Source organism: Diadema antillarum, unplaced genomic scaffold, assembly GCF_040938485.1.
Source record: "Diadema antillarum isolate AM-2024a unplaced genomic scaffold, OU_Dant_1.0 seq00000481_RagTag, whole genome shotgun sequence".
Lineage (NCBI taxonomy): Eukaryota > Metazoa > Echinodermata > Echinoidea > Diadematoida > Diadematidae > Diadema > Diadema antillarum.
This window is the reverse complement of record NW_027271445.1, coordinates 2,732,869-2,754,761: the sequence shown is the minus strand read 5'-3', so window position 1 is coordinate 2,754,761 and position 21,893 is coordinate 2,732,869. Positions and strand designations below refer to the sequence as shown.

Here is a 21,893-nt window from a genome sequence, read left to right as displayed (position 1 = left end):
TTCCTGTGGTACTGTCCTGTGGTACTGTTCTGTGGTACCGGTCCTGTGGTACTTTCCTGTGGTACTGCCCTGTGGTACGTCCCAAAATACCACAGGAATTCCTGTGGTACTGTCCTGTGGTATGTCCCAAAATACCACAGGACAATTCCTGTGGTACTGTCCTGTGGTACTGTCCTGTGGTACTTTCCTGTGGTACTGTCCTGCGGTACCGTCCTGTGGTAATTACCACAGGAGTACCACAGGACTTTTTCGTAAGGGTCTCTCTCTCTTTCTCAATGATCCAGTCAGCAGGCTGATTGTAACCAGGGAGGTAGTCTCACCTCCCCGTTATAACTCACTGCCAAATAGCACATTGTCAGCACCGGCAAACTGGCAATGCTCTCCTTCTTATTCCTGTATTTTCGTTATTTACGGGTCAATTTTTTTCGTTCGAAATGTAAAATGGATGACCATAGAATTTCTCCATAGAATATAAAATTGAAAACTTTAGAAAGGATAGAGAAAATTGAGTTCACTTTGAATGGTCTGCCACAGGCAGATATCCTTATCATGCTCTTACGTAATACGACAGCTGCTGGAGTCATCAAACCCTGGCTTGGCCTCCAGGTTTGTCACGCCTGAGCAGAAAGCTTATTTGCAATGGACAAGTACTTCAACTCCCAACTCCCAAACGACAAATATACGCACCCCACTTTGGGTATGCCCCAGTTGGGGACTCGCCTCAAACGAGGGATTGACGGCATGTGGTAATGGGGCAAGGCATGGAACAGAATTTAAACCTTTTAACATAGACCCATTTATTTATTGTCTTCTACATCCGGTGATGAATGAAAACTCGCATTATCTTCGTTTATATTTGTATCAATTTTCAGGAAAACGTGTCCATTTGGCTCTTATCGTTGGACTCGCCATTGGCCTGCCTGCTACCCTTATCATCGTATTTCTCTTTGTTGGAAAGTATCTTCAAAACAAACACCCGGACTACCTACCAAGAAAAGGTGTAGATCTTTAATACTGTTTGTTTGAACGTGTTTTCATTCTTGTGTGTATGTATGTGTGTGTGTGGGGGGGGGGGGGGGGCGTGGGGACAATAGGGAGCCACTGATTACACTATTTAGTTGAATAACAGTCAATCTTCATTAACATTAAACCCATTAAAAGTTGTGCTAATAAACTAGTTCTTCATTATAGTTGTGTGACGTATTCAGCATAGGCTTGTAATTAAACAAAATGCTTGCAGTAGAAGATGTAAAGGCAGGGTTCTAGGATAAACATACAATTATATATAAGTGCTTATCAGTCTTAAAATATCATGATTTCTGTGAATCCAGGCAACATGTATATGTGTATATATTTAAGAATAATATCAATGATGTTGTTACCATTGTTCATGATATGTTTCAGGATGTGGCTGGAATCCGTGCTGGCGAAGACCAAATAAACCAGAGCGATTTCACGATGAAGAAGAATTAATGCTGAGTATGGAAATAGGATTGTATCCGTTAATTCATTCATTAATTACTTGTTTTACATTCTAAATGTCGTTAAAAAACCCAATAAAACAGAATCCTGTGTCAAATAATGAAACGACATATCTTGGAATTCCATAAACAGTAATAATAGAAATAAACGCTTTTGTATTAGCCTTTACTTCATTAGCAAAATATTAATGATCTTTTTCGATGTGTTTGTTCATTCTTCTTGTCCCGCCCGATTCTATATTAATTATATACATGATGCATACATTAAATGTATGAGCGTTTAGATATTTTCCTATGTAATGAATATCATTTTCCTTTATCTTTATTGATTTATCTCCTAAGGATCATCGTCGCTTACAAAGGAACAAGTACAGCAATGCAAGGAAGAGCTGAAGGCGTATTACCGTTTGTCACGACGCAAGGTCACGGTGGAACCACTCAACTTTATGGAACGTGTTGAACTCGATGACATTTATACCAATTTGAGTATAATTGACCGAACAAGCAAGGGTAACACTAAGACACCAATAACGTACGGCGATCTTGTGGCGAACGATGAACATGGACATCTTTCAAAGCGCCTCCTGATCCAGGGTGAGGGGGGTGTTGGAAAAACAACACTTTGCGCAAAAATTGCCTGGGACTGGTGCCAGGGTAGGATTCTGCAGGATTTGGACATGGTACTTCTAATTCCTCTTCGAGATGTCACTAACAAACGAAGTATTGGTGGTATTGTAAAAACCTATCTCTCCCATTCCAATCCAGCAAAATCGTACCAGATCGATGACTATATTTCAAGAAATCAAAGTAGAATAGTCATTATTTTTGATGAATTTGACGAGTTTAACGGAAAATTAAGTGGACAAGACAGCAGTGAGGTCATTCACATTCTAAGAATGGAGCAATATAAGTCATGCAAAGTAATTGTGACCACACGACCATGGAGAACTGTCGAGTTTGTGATGGAAAAGGAACTTGCTGACGCTTACACGTTTCTTCACGTAGAAGGATTTAACACGGAGAATTTATCAGCTTACATTAAGAGGTACTTTCGGATAAGAGAGAAGAATAATCGTGCAGAAAGTTTGATCAGTTTTATGGAGGAAAATGAAGTCATCTGGTCAAACATGGCCCCATTTCCTATCTACTGTGCAATGCTTTGCCTTATGTGGAACGATTGCAGTGAAGAGAAACAAGAGAAAATGCGCGAATTGAAAACTTTCTCCAAAATCTTTGGAGAAATGATCTCTTTTCTGAAAGAACACTACGCATCAAAAGTTTGTGGGAGTGTGCAGAATCAGAGAGCTGTTAAACATTTTCAGAAAGCCGGTAGGGCAATTCAAGAAATAAGTAAGATAGCGCTGAACGGTCTATTGGCCAGGACCCTTTCATTGCCAGAAAAACATTTCAAAAAGTGTCGGAAGGCCTTGGAAACATGCTGCAGAGTGGGTGTATTGACAATAGAAAGAGATGTCATCACAAGAGAGCGTCGGCGCGATGTCAACATTTCATCCTTTGTTGCATCAACGGTTTCGTTTCCTCACAAGTTATTCCAAGAATATATTGCAGCGTTGTATATCGAAAATGTATTTGCCAATGATCGCCCCCAGTACGACAAGGTGAAAAGCGAATGTCTTAGTCGACGTCAGGAGTTCCGCTACCTACTGTACTTCACTTCAGCTTTAGGGAATGAACTCGGCCTTGATATCATCCAAGGCTTGGTAGACTCTGCGCCCCATTTCGTGATGGATTATACAACTGAAGCTTACCAAATGGAGTCTGATGGTCGTCGATACCGTGATTTCTGCGTTGACGTTGCGTTTGAATGTCATACTGAAGAAGCCGCCAGAGCAGTGGGAAAACGATGGAAAGAGTACAACCTCTCATCATATGTGCCAGAATATGAACATACAAACTCTACGTTTGAATATCATACAGAAGAGACCGCTAGAGCAGTGGGAGAACGACAGAAAAAGTACGAACTCTCATCATATTCACCAGAACATACAAATTCAGGAGTCGCTTTTATGGTGCGCTTTAATCAAGTGGTGAGTGATTAAGCTATCGATTTGAACAGTGCTGAAAAACTAGTACATAATGACAACGCGTTTCTGAGCGTGACTATGCATCTTTGTGTGTATGTGGGTGAGCGCCCCCGTGTGTAATTAAATACAAACCCCTCAACTTAATATTTGTTATTATGGGTGTAACATCTGGAGTCCTAAAACGCATAATTGTGGAAAAAATCTAACATAAAGTCATTGATGTAATCATATGAAAAAAAAGGCTTTCTCTCACAATGAAGTTGCAACAAAAAAACATTGAAAAATTCTAAACCACCGTGGGATTTCTGTTGATGGCAAACTATGTAAATGTGTTTCACTGGCCTTTTCGAAAAGTTTGACTTAGTCAACATTAGGAAATAATTTCCACTTTTGTCATACGAATCAGCACTATATGATTTCACTGAGGTAAAAGTACAACTTTTTCCAAAAACAAGAACGTTCCCTTACAAGTTACAGTTTTAAAACTGCTATTGGTTAAAATCTTTTTAAGTGCGATCATGATTTTACTAAAGACGCTTTGTATCGAAGTGATATGCTATGCTACGTGATCTGCAGATTACCAGACCGATACAATACATTTAGGGTACACAGTATGAGCTTTGATGAAGTTTCGTCAGTATCACTCCTCAAAAAACTCTTCATCACAATAAAACAAGTGGAACATACAATATGTACAGTATTTCTTTAGGTTCTGATAAGTGAAATGAAAATATGATTTAAATGTATCAAACTTATCTCAGTTGCTCTGAGTTTCCAACATCCGAAACAACTGCATGTACATTTTCCACCATCACCGTGTATTATTACCTTTCACTACCTGTCGATTGATGTTCCTTTCATTTAGACATCATTGAGAATTAACAGCGTGAAATGTGGAAGAACTGTGTCACGTGACTTGGCAGAGGGTATGTGTTCCAGGAGTGTACTCAGCAAAGTATACATATTTGACTCACAATTTCACATAGACTTCTACAACATTCTCAGCGCAGAGGCTTCGAACTGTGAGGTAAGAACTTAGCAGTATAGTTCTACAACACGTACGTGTGTTATAATGTTCAGACTATAGATTCTGATGGTGTGTTATTTAGTATTTCAAAGAGGCAATGCATACTTTTCATTGGAGTCCTACTTCTTCTCCTTATCGTTATTATGCGTATAGTTAAAAATTGGTAAGTCCAGGCTGACAGGGCGTCATTTGTTGGGCCATTAATTCCCCGAGGCCACCTGTACAGCATATGAATGGGTAGTTTTGCACAAGATGCAGGACACTTTGGTCAGAAAACCCACTTATATACACAATAACAAGAAACAACAAACTGAATAGACTTCGGTAGAGAAATCACTGCTTTTTGCAGATAAATAGCCTAAAAATGAAGAAAAAAAAAAAGAATGGTAATTAATATATCGAGGATGTACTAGGTCGCGTGTTGCACCTCCTTGGCTACATTTGAAAATGTAATTTTGTATAGAGGTAATGATTATGTACACGTCTTGTGGAGCTGGGAAATGTGCATACGCCGGGAGATGTGTGCCCGTCTTGCCTGGAAATGTGCAAATCTCGTAATTGCTTTAACGGGAAATATGCCGGGTTTGGTAAGTCCAGGCTGCCAAGCCACGCTATAGGGCTTTTGTCGGGAAATGTGCGGACCACTCACTTCACTGATTCTGTGGATGTATGGATCGAAGATAAACTCTCTATCAAAACTATGCATGAGCCGTTACCATTACTTTATATCCAAAAACAAGGTGAAACAAAGATATCCTAATAAAGTTGGGGCATGTCGCCTTTTATTATTAAGAATTTTTTGGATATCTCAGCCATTTGAAAACCAATTTTCATCAAATAAACGTTGAATCCTTCTTAAAATTACATGCTCTTTCATATTTCATAAGAGGTTTCTCATTATCTCACTTAGGAATGTTCAAAACATGAACCCCTACCTCAACCAGTACTGTACAGTCCCTTTAATGTGCTAATCACTATAGCGTTTTGTTATTCCTATCACTTCTGGTTCCATATAGAAGATTTTCCTTCTTTTTTTTTTTTTTACAATCTCAAATATTGAGGCCTATGCCCCTCCCCTCCACTGGGCTTGTTGGCCCTTAAAGCACACACACACAAACACACACACACACACACACAAAACAAAACAAAACAAAAACAAAACACCCCCCACAAAAAAAAACAAAAAAAAAAACAACAAAACAAAACAAAACAAAACACACACATGAAATGACATTCTATTACACTTCGGATACTTTACCCGCCACGTTTGGTTAAAGTCTGTCATAAGAATTTAGAGAGAAGTTTCAAATTCAAACTTTATTTTCACTTTCTTTCTTCAACAGAATGTATAAGAAACAATATCATGAACTTGACATGCGACTCGTTGTAAATATATATAACCAGACAGGATTAACAACATATTCTTGTCTACATGATCAGTAAAATAAAGATACATACACTCTATATATACACACTGAGGAGAAAAAAAGTGGAGGTACCCACTCAAAAGACTAAGCTTGTAACATGTGGATACCTCTGAGGGAAAGGGGGAAAATGGGGTGAAAACTTACAACTACAAAGAGTGCGGGAAACTGGGGAAGCGGGGAATAGAGAAAAAAAGAAAGCAAAAGTGTGAAAAAAAAGAAACAACAAACAGGGAAAAGTGGAAGAGAGAGAGAAGAGAGAGAGAAACCAAAAATTTGTTGATGCATACACCAAGGGCGAAAGCCCACAGAGACAATTAGCCAGGTGTTTTCCAAAGTGACAAATTGTCGAGCAGCTTTCCAGCGGAAGAGATTCAACTGTGAGGACGAATGAACGAGAGCACATATAGAATACTACCAGGTAGTAAAAATAAGTGATACCTCAAGAGAACGCAGCCTTTCAGTCAAAGAAGAGAAGATGATATCGTGCTCACAAAATATATTACAAAATTAAAAACATTCAGTTACATTATACGACTTCAAAAGAAGCATTTTCAATCTCGTTTTAAAAGAATTCAATGAAGGGGCACTTTTTATATCCATAGGAAGGGAGTTCCAGAATCTTGGACCTACATAAATAAAAGTCTGTTGAGCTAACAAGGTTCTTAACAGAGGTAAATGAAATTCATTTGATTGTCTAGTTGGGTATCTATGGTATGTCCGGTTGCGCATAAACATGGAGTTAAATACAAACGGGAGGCAATTATTATTATAAGTATAAATAAACTGCCCTAATTGTAATAAAAACAAATCCTTAATTTTCAGAATCTTGTTATCAAAAAACAAAGGATCTGTATGAGAATATGGGACAGTATTGCAAATAATGCGAAGAGCCTTCTTTTGTAACAGTAGAATCCTATCCAATGATAATTGATGCGTGTTTCCCCATACCAAAATTCCATAATTTAAATAAGGCAATATCAAAGATGAATACAATGTTAACAGCGAATGCTGAGGAATAAACAGTTTTAATCTATTAATAACACCTATGTTACGTGAAATTTTCTTGCAAACATTATCGATATGAAATTTCCAAGAAAGTTTGTTATCAACTGTAACACCGAGGAACTTTATATGGGGAACACTTTCTAAGACAGCGTCACCAAAACAAATGTCCATATCTAAATTATCTAAAGTGTTACTAAAAAGCATATATTTTGTTTTTTGGATATTCAAAGACAACTTATTTGCTCGTATCCACTCACATAAATGTTGTAGTTCGGAATTAACTGTCTGCACAAGAATATTTGGGTCTTCATGTGAGTAAAAAACATTTGAATCGTCGGCAAAAAGTATGAACGATAACACATCTGACGAAGCACAAAAATCATTAATGTAAACAATAAACAATAGTGGGCCCAATAAACTACCTTGTGGCACGCCACACTTCAGTTCTCTCATATCAGAATTATGATTGTTCAAAAATACATATTGTTTGCGATCAGTTAGATAACTCCTGAACCACTCCAAGGCCTTCCCACGTATACCATAATGAGACAACTTGTAGAGTAAGATATCATGGTTTATAGTGTCGAAGGCCTTGGAGAAGTCCAGGAAGATACCAATCAAATGTGACCGATTGTCTAAAGCATGTGCTACTTTGTCAACAAAATTAAGCAAAGCATGACAGGTGCTATGCTTTTCTCGGAATCCAAACTGCGAATTTGTAAAAACATTACACATCTTTAAAAAATTCATCGTTCTTTTATATATAATTTTCTCTAAAATCTTGGACAAACAAGATAGTAAAGAAATAGGCCTGTAATTACTAACATCTAACTTATCTCCATTCTTATATACGGGAATAACTTTAGCTATTTTCATTTGGTCCGGAAACACACCCGTTAACATTGACAAATTAAAAATATGTGCCAAAGGATCCGCAACAGAAGATATAACACTTTTCAAAATCAGATTGCTTATGTCATCATAACCGGAGCTTTTTTTTTTGTTTTTCAGACCAGATACAATATCAGTAATCTCGTACCTCGTGGTAGGGGTAAAAAATATTGAATTCATATTATATCGATTTAAAAAATGAGAGAAATGTTTATTAGTATCGGGAATTTCTTGAGCAAGGTTTTCTCCGATTGTTGTGAAATGTGTGTTAAAAACATTTGGTATATCAACAGGATTATCAATAATTTCATCATTAAATCTTATTTTCGAAATACTTAACTTTTCATTTGAAATATTCATTGCTTGTTTCAATACATTCCATGTACTTTTCATATCACACCTATATCTCTCTAATTGTTTATAATAATATTTTTTCTTTTCAATACGTATTATCTTGGTGAGAGTATTCTTATACAAAGTATATTTAATTCGCGCTTGTTCAGTTTTTTTCATTTTAAATACATAAAACAGTTTATTTTTCCTATTTATGGAACGTAAAATAGACTTGGAAATCCATGGAAGCTTTGGAGTTGTTTTATAATTTCCCCGCTTATCCTTTCTTTTAGGAATGTGAATATCCATATGATTATCAAAAATTTCCAAAAAATTATTCAAAGCCAAATTAATGTCGTCAGTATCAAACACACAATCCCATTTAACATTATCCAAAGAAGCACAAAAAGAAGCCAAATTTTCTTGGGTTACTTTACGCCTCAAATATCGCTGGGGTGAAGTATTACTAATATGGCTAAATTTAAAGTGCGTCATTATTGGAAAATGATCAGTAATATCTGATAAAATTATCGTCGAATTTGAAAGGGTTAAAACATTACTAAAAATATTGTCAATTAAAGTGGCTGACTGACGTGAAACGCGTGTCGGTTTCGAAATAAGAGGTAAGAAAGAAAAGGACAGGAATGTCTCAAGAAATTCTCCCGAGATGTTGTCCGTTGTATGCTTTAACAAGTCAATATTGAAATCACCGAATATAAAAGAGTTTGAGTTTATAAATAAAGGGTTTGTAAGCACCTCGGTGAGATATGATAAAAAGTCTCTGTTGTTGGAATTTGGAGGTCTGTAAATAATACCTATTACAATGTTTTTATTACCGGGAACAGTAATCTCAATAAAAAGGGACTCAACAATGTCATTCATTGTGCTAAGCTCATCAAGGACAGTGCATTCAAAGCAGCGTAGAACATATAAAGCGACTCCACCACCAGAGCGATCAGATCTATTATTCGCAAAAATATTATACCCTTCAAGTGTAAAAGATTGTTTTGGACATGAAGACAACCACGTTTCAGTGAGTCCTATCACTGAAAATAAAAATTTATCTGGGTTATCCAACAATAACTGCAATTCTTCAAAATGCTTATTCATACTTCTTATATTTAAATGTACCAATGAAAATGTATCTTTCACAAAACCCTTTCTAATGTCATTGAATTGATTCAAGGTGACATAATTACACAATGGAGCTTGAGTCAGATCGTTAAAATCATACTGCATTTCTTCCGCTGCAGAATTAAGATTGTCCGCAACTAGTTCATCAAAAAGATATGAGCGTGTATTAAAAGCTTCTTCTTTATCTAGAAAATCAAATTCCGGCGTAACAGGTCTAAATAAATAAAAAAAATCATCATCTAACATAGAGTGAAAAGGTACATCTTCTATCCTGTCATTCATTCTGAATAGGGGCAATTCTGACTAGGTGTTATCCGAGCCATTCCTGCTAGAGGGCAACCATGGCTAACGTTGGCACAACAGAGAAACTGACACGACAGGAACTTAACGCGATACTGCGGGATAAAAGCGAATGTAGAGGATAGTGGGTAGCGACCATGCGTGACTGTGAAAGGTACGCGTTCTTTGTATACATACGAATTGTTGAACAAGGCTGGTTGGCTGTTAACGAGAAGTGAGGTGCAGAGAGTGTCAAAAATGAAAAGATATAAGAAACAATGAATATACAACATGTAGAACGTGGCTAATGTCTCAGTAGGCCTTCTCCCCGATAGAATGCACAAGAACAAAAGGAGTGAAGCACGTCGGCCAGAGAATAGCTTCATGTTATTACCAAGCAAATGCTTATTCAGCATCTGACGATGGTGAGCTCCCTTTCTTAAAGGGGTTTTACAGAAGGAAATACTTTTGAAGGAGGAGATAAGGAAATGGAATGGAAATTAAGAAAGTGAGAACGGCAATAAGTTGACCAAAATTTGTTTAGGAATCTAACCGAACAGGGAATAAGTTAAACCACACTTTTATCAAATATATACCCATTATTCAAAAACGTCAAAACAAATCCAATACATTCTTCTCTATACAATGTATATGGGGTCCTATATAAAATAGAATATTTCTTCTTTCAGTTTAACAGGTAACATTTACTAAAAATTTCACCACGTTCTCATAATATATATGAGATGTTGATAATTGCAACATATTTATTATCATCATTATTATTATATAATCTGGAGTACATTTAAATCTGGTTATATTCGATCAGAAGTCAAAAACGTAACCGTGGAATATTTTCATAGTTCCAAGCAAACATAGAAATTAACGTTTGATGGTGAAATGTTTAAGAAACCATAATAAACACCTTACATAATTGATGGGCTAGTCTGACCAATCTGTCCAGCGAGCCGGGGTCCCTCCACTTCTGGCAGGTTTTCTTGTTTGAAGGATGACTTTTGTGCCTACTATCTTGATCCTGGTGGACAGACCGTTGTTTTTACGGATGTTGTACGCTACTGTTGCAAGTTTCCCTCTCTCACGTTTCATCATCGGTGGTAAGTCGGTACGGATCGACACACGGCTGGAGGCAGATGGGACCGAGGACGCGTCATTGCCAGGTGGGGAAGGTTGCTTGCGCTGTTGCAGACGATGGTCGTAGGCATACAGCAGGTTGTCTCGGTCCAGCATGCGAGCGAATCTGACGATTATTGCAGGCGGCTGGGGCTCCGAGGCTGAAGTACCACGATTCGATGTGGGTAGGCGATGGACATTGATGAGCGGAATGGACGAGGCATCCTTCTTGGGAATGTTCAGGAAGCTGCTGAAGACTTCGACGACGGTTTCATGGATGTTTTCATTTGGTTTCGTTGGAACTCCGTAAATGAGCAGGTTCTGCTTCCTGTCATGGATCTCATTTAAGGTGAGTTTTTCGTTCAGCTCTGCTATCTTGGTATCGATGAGGTCACGAAGCTGAGGAACAGTGGCCTTCTCGACTGTGTCTAGCCGGTCAGAGGTGTGTGTTAGGCCAGTTTCCAAATCTGAAACAGTCTTTTTTGTATCTCTCAAATCAGATTTTAGAAGAGCAATTTCGTTCACCACTGAATCAAGTTTGGAATTTACCTGTGTCGTGAAGGTGGCGAACATTTCCTTCATCTCCTTCATGAACGTGAGGAGCTCTGGGGGTGCGATAGGGGCAGCAGTGGGCTGGTCGCTGATTTCCAGCAGAGACGCGTCACTTATAGTTGATGAAGTAGACGTGTTGGTAGGCGAGGCGCCACCAGAAAAACCCACGGCGCCTCCCGTGGCGCCTCCCGTCGCTCCTTTTTTCAACATGGCGCCGTGTGTACTAGAGCTCCTTGAAGGATTTAGATTCGCCTCCTTCCTCGTTGCAGTTGACGAAGTGAGGTTTTTGTGACTTGTGTGAGGACGAAAATTGTAATCCTTTCTCCTCACGTCCATATTGAACTGCAGAAAGCACAAATGTGGCGTATTTCCACCAAAAGTTGATATGGATTTCGGGAGCTCACTCAAAATGCTGCCGCTACTCTGACATCAAGTGACCTTACCCAGTTTAATACGGTATAAAACATTTTTGATCAATCACCCCATGCCCCCCCCCCCCCCACCAGTCCTAATGCTCGGAATTCCTTGAAATGACATTTGACTTTCATAAGAAACTATATTCATCAATTTCTTCATAGCACGTACGAACCTAGCTCTTTCTTATTTGGCTATAGAGAAGAAGAATTTTATAAAAAAAACATTATAATTCTGCCCCCTCTCCCTCCCTTCCTACCCCAAGAGGGATGGGATAATTTAAACAAATTGAGATCCTCACCATTAATGCTTTCAGCCAATGGTGGAAATCGGTCAAGGATTTATCAAAAAAATATCAATGGTGATGGTTCATGTGCAGTTTTGTTATAGAGTTTATGTTCGATCTTTATACCAATATCGGTGAAGTAAATAATATTCATTAATTTTTATTATTTTCACGGGAACGCATCGTACAAATGTGAAATCATTTACCTTGCGACGTTTGCCCATTTTCCAGCGTGAGGTTTGCACATTTTCCGGTTCCACAAGCTTACATTATAGCACTTATGGGTCCATTAGCACTATGAAGGTACAAACCTACAGCTGTTTCTTTTATTCAGTTAAAGCTTTGGGTCCTACAAGTCTCCGTCAGGATCTACACACACACACACACACACACACACACACACACACACACAAATTAAAAATAACGAAAAATAATACACAGACTACCATTAAAAATTATAATGTCAGTATTGATTACAGGAATTATTGTACAATATTTACACAACAGAAACTGGCGCATAATGCATTTTGGCATACGGAACAAACACAAATTCAGATAATACTATAGAAAATTACACATACCTGTTATGATGAGCTGTATTGGCTATATAGGAATTCCGTAGCGTGTGGTTGGTTTTGCTGAGTGGGTGTTATGTGTAAAGAGCGTGTGTGGATAAAGGGTGTCTGTGTTTGGATGTGTGTGTATGTGGGTGGGGGTGGGGGGGAAACGTTTAGAATAACGATATCAGGTATTCATCAATACTTCTCAATCATTTCAGTGCACTTATATTACAGATAATAACACAAACAATATACAGCAAAGGAAATTACAATACATAAACAATTCAATTTTCCAATGATTGTGGGGAGGGGAGGGGGCATCAACCACAAATGTAAAAAAAAAAACCAAACAAATTTTACTGCACATGTCACAACGCGTCACAGGGGAGGGTCAAGGAATTCCGTAAGGGGTTGGGGCTTTTATGAAATTTAAGGCTGGCGCACCCTCCCCCCCCCCCCACACACACACACAAACACGGAGGGGAGATTTTACATTTTTAGAAGTGAAATCCAAGAAGATTACAAATATTCCTAGGTGTACAAAATATCACTGGAGGGAGGAGAAGGGTCATTTAAATGGTGATTGTGTACAAAGAAATAACCCGTATTAATGATATTAAACGAAGCAAAAATTTCGATCGTGTAAGGCAAGTAATAGAAAGAAAGTACGAAGAATTTATAATAAAAATAATCAAAATTTACATGGCAATATTGAAAACGAGTTAATGAAATCTAATTTATTCCAGTGTGAAAATATTCAGCAACCTCCCCGAAAATGTAAGTTCAATAAGTAATTTGAAAGCTTTTGAAAGAATGTTAGAACGTATGGGTTATAATTATGGATTTCATAACTATGTTTGAGCTAATCAGTCTGAACCTACTTGTACGTAAACTTGTTTGTGTCACCCTCTTTTGTAACGTTCGTGTCTAGTGGTTACGTCTATATTCCTCTTCTTTTTTATTCTTAGTATTGTGTTTCTGTATGTTGTTATGCATTTCATAATGTTATGTTCGTTTTTATTTTTTGGTTGTTGTTAATTCGCTTTGATTGATTAGTTTACTGTTGTTCTGTTTTGTTGTTGCTGTAACACTCTATTCACGGCCTCTCTGAAAAACAGCCTCACCTGGCTAATCAAGGGCATTTTATCCCGTGATTAGATTTAATAAATAAAACAAACAAACAACTAAACAAACAAATACAGCATTAACGGATATTATGTACGGCAAAAAGAAGGCCTCATGTAGTTTGGTTTGAAAAATGAGAGATATAACAAACACTTTTCTTTTTCTTTTTTTAAGTAGAGAAATGGATATCCATATTATGTCGACATTGTATCATATAAAGGTATTTATCTTACTATGTAGAAATTCTTTTAAAAAACCCAGAAGTCCTAATGGCGAAATAAATGATCACATGCCAAGTCGACTTAAAGATACATATACATGCATTACACGTGTAGGTCTATGTTAGATCGTCATGGCGACATGATTATCATTTTACCAAGTTAAACATGAACCTTTATCGAAGCTTTCTGATGAGGAACAGGTACAATAGGTATAGTGCTCTGTACAACCAGGGAGGTGGACCTCCCTGGTACAACGTTGTACAAGAGCGTATGATTGGAGCCACGGATTCTGACGCGTAGGTAATTGCTGTGAAGCGTTTGGGCGCCATTATGTGGAGAAACGACTCCAAGAAAGACAAAACTATATCTCAGCAGTAGGAGGAGAATGTGAGGTTTTAATGTGGTCTCTTCCTGGGATACACTTGTTTATCAGTTGGAGAATTTCTGCTATTTTGAAAGGAAACGGATTATTTTTGAATGCTGACAACTTTTGATAGTATCTACCCACAAACTTAGAACCAGATGAAGTAGTCATAGAAGAGGAAGATAGAAAGTTACTAAGATTATCGTAATTTTGTGCTTCTCCACAAAATTTCAACAGATTAACAGTCAAATGTAAATGACGTGGTGTTCTAGTTCAAACGAAATTTTCAACGTCAATACTACAATATTTTATATTTATTTTTCGACGAGCATTCAACTTTGCTTTAAAGCACAGTATCATATCATTTATCCACTTCTGTCTATTCCATTTTATTTTCACGGGGTAACCCCTTCAGCGAAAGAAATGATTAACAATGGGACTCCACATAGATACGAAAGTACACACAATACATGCAAACTGCACCATAATATGTAAGAACAAGTGGATTAAAGAGAAATATCGTTTGTAGAACTCCTAAGATATCAACTTCAACCTTATCCTGGCTCTATTTATAGATTTATCATATTCAAATTAAAATGATTTCAATAGCTGGACTGACTTTCAAATTTCCCCTGTAAAATCCATAATTTTTTCAATTTAATATGGAAACACCAACCTTCGCTTCAAGTCCGTTCGAATTCATTTTGTTCTTCAAATAGGGACACAGCCTTTCTTGTAATGTTCAAAATCAAAGGACATCAACAATTTCTGTACTTTATTTTGAATTTCATTTCGTCGAATTCCCCCTTTTTATTGTATGATTCTCTTTTATTTTTTCCGGTTTCTCTTTGCTCCTTAACAGTATGGATATATCACCTACGGAATGGTCAGCAGTTATTTTATATAATAATTCCCTCTTTTTACGCCTCCGCCATGAAGTGTCACCGGAGGCATTGTGTTTTTGAGTTGTCCGTCCGTCCGTCCTTCCGTCCGTCCGTTCGTCCTTCCGTCCGTAATCAGTTTGTGATTTGTGATGCTCACATTTATTTTTACATTTTGAACATCATCCCTTAGTATCTTTTGGACAGTCCAGTGCCCTATCATACGTACGCTGCTAAAATCAGTCCAGCAGTATAACGTATAGACCTGTATTTTTCCAAGAGTGTCTCGAGTTAGCAGCAATTTTCCTGGTAGTCAAATGCTCCAGCATACCTAGCTCTGTGCTCATTCAAAATATATATTCATGTAATCTCCTCAAGCTGCCACCACAGTTGTGTATTTGTGTTCATGTATATGTTCCATCGATGACGTTTGATGGTAAAGTCCCATTTCAAGGTTCCTGAATTCAGCTTGCATATTTTATTCAAGAAAATAAAAAGTCACGCATAAAAGCAGACATAGGCCTACACACACACACACACACGCGCGCGCGCGCGCGCGCTCTCACACACATAAAGAATAAGGAGTAACGAAAACCAATGCCAAACTGCTGTATTTGTAAGACTGTTTAAATGCTTGCTTATATCCATGAGTTTGCAGAAAATTTGGTGAAATCTTGACATATTCAGATGATAGAAAAAAATCCACCTAAATATAGATAAAAGTAGATATATTCGATACACAACCTTATTTATAAAGTAAAGGAAGTGTTTAATGCACAAAGGCCATGTTGCTTTACATAATAGTTGTCCCAAAGTACAGACGTGTGCAGTGTGGAGGACTCAGAAAACCAATGTCACAATACCTATGATAATGATTAGTCATAATTTTAGTTGAAACCCATTACGATCGTGCTATGCAAGCAAACTCGTTCTGTATGTTGCTGGGAATTATAATCATTTCTCTTCTTGTATTTTGGTTTCTGTAATATTTTGATTTTTTTTTTTCACAGATTCAAGATTTGGCGTTGTTGTATGCCAAAGTTCATCACGATTTATGGCATCGATCATCAGCGGGAGGTGACTTGGCCCGATGGGTGTGTGCTATGCCACGTCTTTCGAATTTCTGTCTGAAATGCCCCTACTTGCCTGACAGTTTCCTCTCAACAGCCGTTACCTCAGCATCATCCTGTCAGGTATGTAATCTGTTAGTTATGTGCTTTTAGGATCATAGAACACCTCATTTAAAAAGATAGTTAACCAAAATTCATATTATGACTTCCTTGATAGTATTTTTTTCTTTCGCAGATTGACATTTCAGTGCGGTGCTATACTTAAAATTTTGTGTAACCCTAGTCATCCCCAATGTTTAACCCTCAATTCATTATGAAAGAAAGAACCGGTAAGGACACTTCTGTTACGTTGTTGATTTATTGAAAATAAACAGAATTAAAGGATATCAAGAAAACGAGATAATACAACCGGCCTCCTTGTCTTCCGTGGAAGAGATTTCGACAAGACAAGATCTCAATTATTCCTTTTTGGTCTTCTTGGACCCTAAAAAGTCCATTTTTTATGAAGAAATGATCTCTTCGTGGCATTTATTAGTTTCTAGAATGAGGGATAGCCTGTGGTTCTACTGCCGCACAAAATAAAACAAAATAAAATAAATGAACTTAATCCACCTCTCTCTTCCCCGTGTAGTCATGAGTATTTAGCGCTGTGGCGAATTTTGCATGCTTTATACGAAACCTTTCCTGACCGCAAAACTGGATGAAGTCTTATTGGTTCAACCCTCAAAGATGTTCTTATATGCACATCGATCCTTGTATCACAACACAATGGTTATCAAACGCTGACAACAACATTAACGAAACATAATAAAGAGAAAAATGAAGTTTGAGGATACCTCAGATGGGGAATTAGAGTTGTATTACTAACTTGATTTAATGGCTCAGTCAAGTGTCAGATGGCTGGGTCTGGACACTTTGACTTTTGTTTGTTTTTGAAAACCATGAAAACAGAGTAGGCCTACCTATATAGTATTCTAGACCCAGCAACAGATCACTAGTTGTTCAGAAATGTCCCCATGAGCCCATTTGCCCCTTACCTTGTCGATAACATTACACAATGTCGATATTCTTATATAAACTCACACGCTTTAAATGCATTAAACCATAAAATTAGCAATGCTCTCCTTGTGAATTATGTACTTCTTCTGCTCTCTCTGCTAAAATGGTATCCTGGATTACGACAGAGAGGAGATGTTGTTTTCATCATACCTTAGTAAAAAAAAAAAAAAAAAAAAAAAAAATCACTTGACATCCGTGGCTTGGAATGCAAAATTTAAAAACATGCTCCAATTTTTTTCATAAGCACTGTTCTCACGTATTTATGTTCCGTCCTACATACTTCCTATTCAAAACATTTTTAATCCTTTCATCACAAAGTGTAGCCGCGGCCGGAGGCTTTATGTTTTCGGGTTGTCCGTCCACTCTCCTATACTTGAACTGTAGGGCTGTGCTGACCCTCCGTATATTTTTCTTGATCTTTTTATGTAAAATATTTTTGTGTGTTTATTTTTTGTATGAGATTTTTTTTTTATGTACGGAAATAAAACAAACAAACAGTGGCAATAATAATAATAATAATAATAATAATAATACATTACATTTGTGACCCTGCACCTCAAAACAAACAAAAAGTCGCCAGAAATGAATTTTTAGTTAAGACCATATTCTGAAATAACAGACTTTAAGCTTTAAAATGATGTATAACTCAAATCGAATGGACTCTCCTAACCTATCTTAATATTGGAAAGAAAGCACAAACTCAGGAGAAGTGTGAACTGAGAAAAGAGACTCTGAAGTACAGTGTCTATTCAAGCGCTTAATCTTTACCAAACCGTGCTGGCTGTGCGATGAATGGGACTAAAAACAGGAAGTAAACCACCAGAGTAACAACAAAGAAGGGATTATTAGATTAAATTGAAATTAAGCATGCTTCATTAACACATTCTTTCCATAATTAATGTCAACTTTCAAAGCAGTAGCACTACCCTTTCAAAAGTTATTAGAGTTGAAAGTGAAGAGTGTAGACAAGGTTTTTCAGAAATGAAAAAGGGATTCTAAAGACACACCTAATCACACTATTCTACCAAAAATGTTCGAGATAAACTGCTACAAAAACACACTTTCCTGCCCGTTTTATGATACCAAATTTTAGCATAATGTAAAAGAAGACCCGCTCTTTCAGAAAATATGAAAAAGTCAAGTTCGGCTAGGTTGACCCATTTCACTTATTTTCAGTCCTCACGCAAAATCAGTGTGTGCGACTTTATGTTCGTTTTGAGGTGCACGGTCACATTTGTAATGCGCTTAATACAATGTTTCTAAGCGCATAGGATAGGGAAAGGACGAAAGGAGAGATGAAAAATGAGGGAAAACAGACATGTCAAAAGACAAATAAAAATAACATGACATAAATCAATGTGTACCAGTCAATAAACACATACAATAGTTAAATTACACTCAGCACATTAACTTCGGGAAGCAATCAATATGGGAAAAGATGGGTTTTAAGAAGCGCAATATTCCAAAATCTTAAATCACACGTCTTATGTTAAAGTGCATTGAACAATTGAATTTGTGGTCGATTTCTTTGTATATTACATTGTAGTAGTATGAACATTTTCCAGTCACAAACTGCAAGACAGTGGTATCGTGGAAAAGGACAGAGAATAGATTTTGGTATGATAGACATCGTCTGACCTTCTTTCCATGAGTTATTATGTAAACCATCAGGACATTTGCCAGGCTTCTCTATTTACAAATCAATTATTGGTCTTATGCATGTACGAATGTATCCAGTCCTTCAGAAGATTTGCTTTTTTTTTTGCTCCTTGTTTTTCAACAGATTCGCGATCTTGAGTTTAATTTTCGCAGATTCATTGGTGATTTTGAATCACAATCTTATGACGAGTCTCAATATCAATCGTCGCTTGGAGGAGACTTGGTGCGCTGTGTGTGTGCCTTGCCAAATCTTACGAAGTTCACTCTGCGGTGCCCCTACTTGACCGATGATTTCCTCTCAGCAGCCGCCGCCTCAGCATCATCCTGTCAGGTATGTCATCTTTAATTATTGAACTAATTGCTTGTGGTGTGTAACGGTGCCCCTCTTTTGTCAAATGACTGACAATGTATTATTTGCTTTTTTCCTTTGTTTGTTTGTTTTTGTACTGTAATATTGCCCGGGAAATTTACAATATGCCAGTCCTAGATTCTAATTCATCTTTTGTTGATTGTTTGTGAACAAAGTCTATTCAATCATTCTCGTCATTTCCAACTCGATTTAATAGCGAGCGATCATTTTCGTCAAATTTCCTTCAAATTCACCTCATATCTTTCCTGTTGTGATTTCTTTGGTTATTTGATTTTTCAGTTTTCCACATCAATGAGTTACAACACACACGTGTACTCCATCCACCCATTAAAAAAAAAAAAAAAACACACACACACACACACACATACACAAACACACCCTAATCATAGTATATACGGAGACAAACATAATGAACTCTTACATAAGCGAAAACAGCGACCCATGGTTTCCAAGCACATAAGTATATCATATTATGATAAAAGACAATTTACATGTGAAGGGTTTAAGCCCCTTTGATTGATAATGAATTTAGTATATTGAAAGACACTGCGCTTTTCTGCTGTTTTCTATGTATGAGCGAAAATAAATGCGAGATTTTGACAGTTTCCAGGTAAAGAAAAAACAGTGCAACTCGTTTATCACCTGAACAACGCCCGTCTTGAATCTGTTGAATTCGTGAAGTACTTGGGTGTAACCATCACTTATGATTTGAAGTGGACCCAACACATCAACAATACTGTCAATAAAGCCAATAACGTCCTTGTATTTTTAAGACGCAATTTTCTCTTAAAATCCGCTGATGTAAAAGCCAAAGCTTACAAAACATTGGTTCGACCAATTGAAGAGTGTGCTTCCTCTGTTTGGGATCCATTTTCCGAGAACCTAATCCACAAAGTGGAGATGGTACCTAGAAGAGCTGACAGATTCACTTTGAAACGCTACCATAATACCTCAAGTGTCACTATAATGCTGCAAAACCTTGATTGGACCACTCTGGAACAGGCTAACAATTATGTACAAAATATACAATAAGCTTACTCATCCTCCGGCACAGGACTATAATATCACAAGGTTACCCAGTTGACAAGAGACACCCAACCACATTCCTATCATATACCACACTCGAAAACTGAATCACATCGCCATTCGTTCTTTCCGATAGCAGTAAGGAGCTGGAATTCTCTGTCATTGAAAATTGCTACAGCGCCATCTGTGGGAGCATTCCGTAACCGGCTAACGGTTCATCACACTGGCTAGTCTGTCTTTGTTCTCCATAATGTGTGCTTGTAAATATCTTTAAATAAATGGTATTATAATGTAAATAACACAGTCTGCAAGAATCTTCATCTTATTGAAAGAGACAGACTTAACCAAGAGAAAAAGGAGAAGGAGAAGACATGATTAAAGTTTGTCTGTAAATTGTTTTCAATTGTTTGATCTTGTGTGTATGAATTGGAATCTATACACATGCATAGATGACGATGAAAAACAAAACAAAACATATATTCTTATTGGACAACATCCATAGCAGCCCGCACGCTAAATTGCAGATATTTTACGTGAGTGAGTGTGAGAACATTGCAGTATGATATAGAAAAACAAAGATACATAAAAAAGAAAAAAAAAACATACGTACACAGAATATGAGGGTTAAATATTGCACAATGAAAGCAAATAACATGAATAATGGCCATGTCATGTACCTCCAAATGTGTATCTATTCCAAGATATATACTTGATAACAAAAACATACAAACGATTAAACAAATCAAATCAAACCTACGCCAATAATGAAATCAGATTCTTAACTCATTTTGCTCGTTGTACATAATGCACTAAAATGACCGTGAAAACTGCAGGACTTAGTGTGAATCTGGGGAGAAGAGAGAGTGTGTGGAGAGAGAGAGAGAGAGAGAGAGAGAGAGAGAGAGGGAGGGAGAAAGGGAGAGAGAGAAAGGAAAAGAGGGAGACGGGGAGAGAGAAAGGTAGGGAGAAATGTTTTAAAACTAAATTGAGACCTGAGACAACCTTCCGAGTTGCATATCATTAATTATTACGCTGAGAATAATACTTTACAATAGATCACTAATTCGTTTAAACTATCATTCAAATTACAATAGAACACAAATTCGTTTACACTATAATTCAAATTACAATAACATTAATTAGAGGAATATAATATTATGTGTAACCATTGATCATAAAACATCTTTACAAATACACCTGTATGCGAAAAGTTTGTGAATACTGAGGAATAAGCATCCATCCCGCGTTTATAAATCAGATTATAAATTGAAAATACATCACAGTATCTTGTCGTCGCTCGGGCGACAAGACCTTGCATCTCAAATTTTGGTATTAATGACTTTCTCAGACTATTGGTCAGACAATTAGTCAAGCGACGTCCCGTTCAAGTTTCAGCTGCCCCAACCCCAAAATAAGGTCACCATGGCATGCAAAAAAAAAAAAAAAAAAAAAAAAAAAAAAACACACACACACACACACACACAAAATCCAACTGTATGTGGGTGCCTCGGCCACTGTGACCCTTTTCCCAAACATTTGACATTGCATATACAAAA

At 37.2% G+C, this 21,893-nt stretch overlaps 1 protein-coding gene across 1 annotated transcript in view; it reads left to right on the top strand.

The window, feature by feature from the left end:
• Window positions 1–21,893, top strand: part of LOC139733523 (uncharacterized) — a 666,293-nt gene that overhangs the window by 82,437 nt on the left and 561,963 nt on the right. The gene's annotated exons all lie outside the window — the stretch shown is intronic.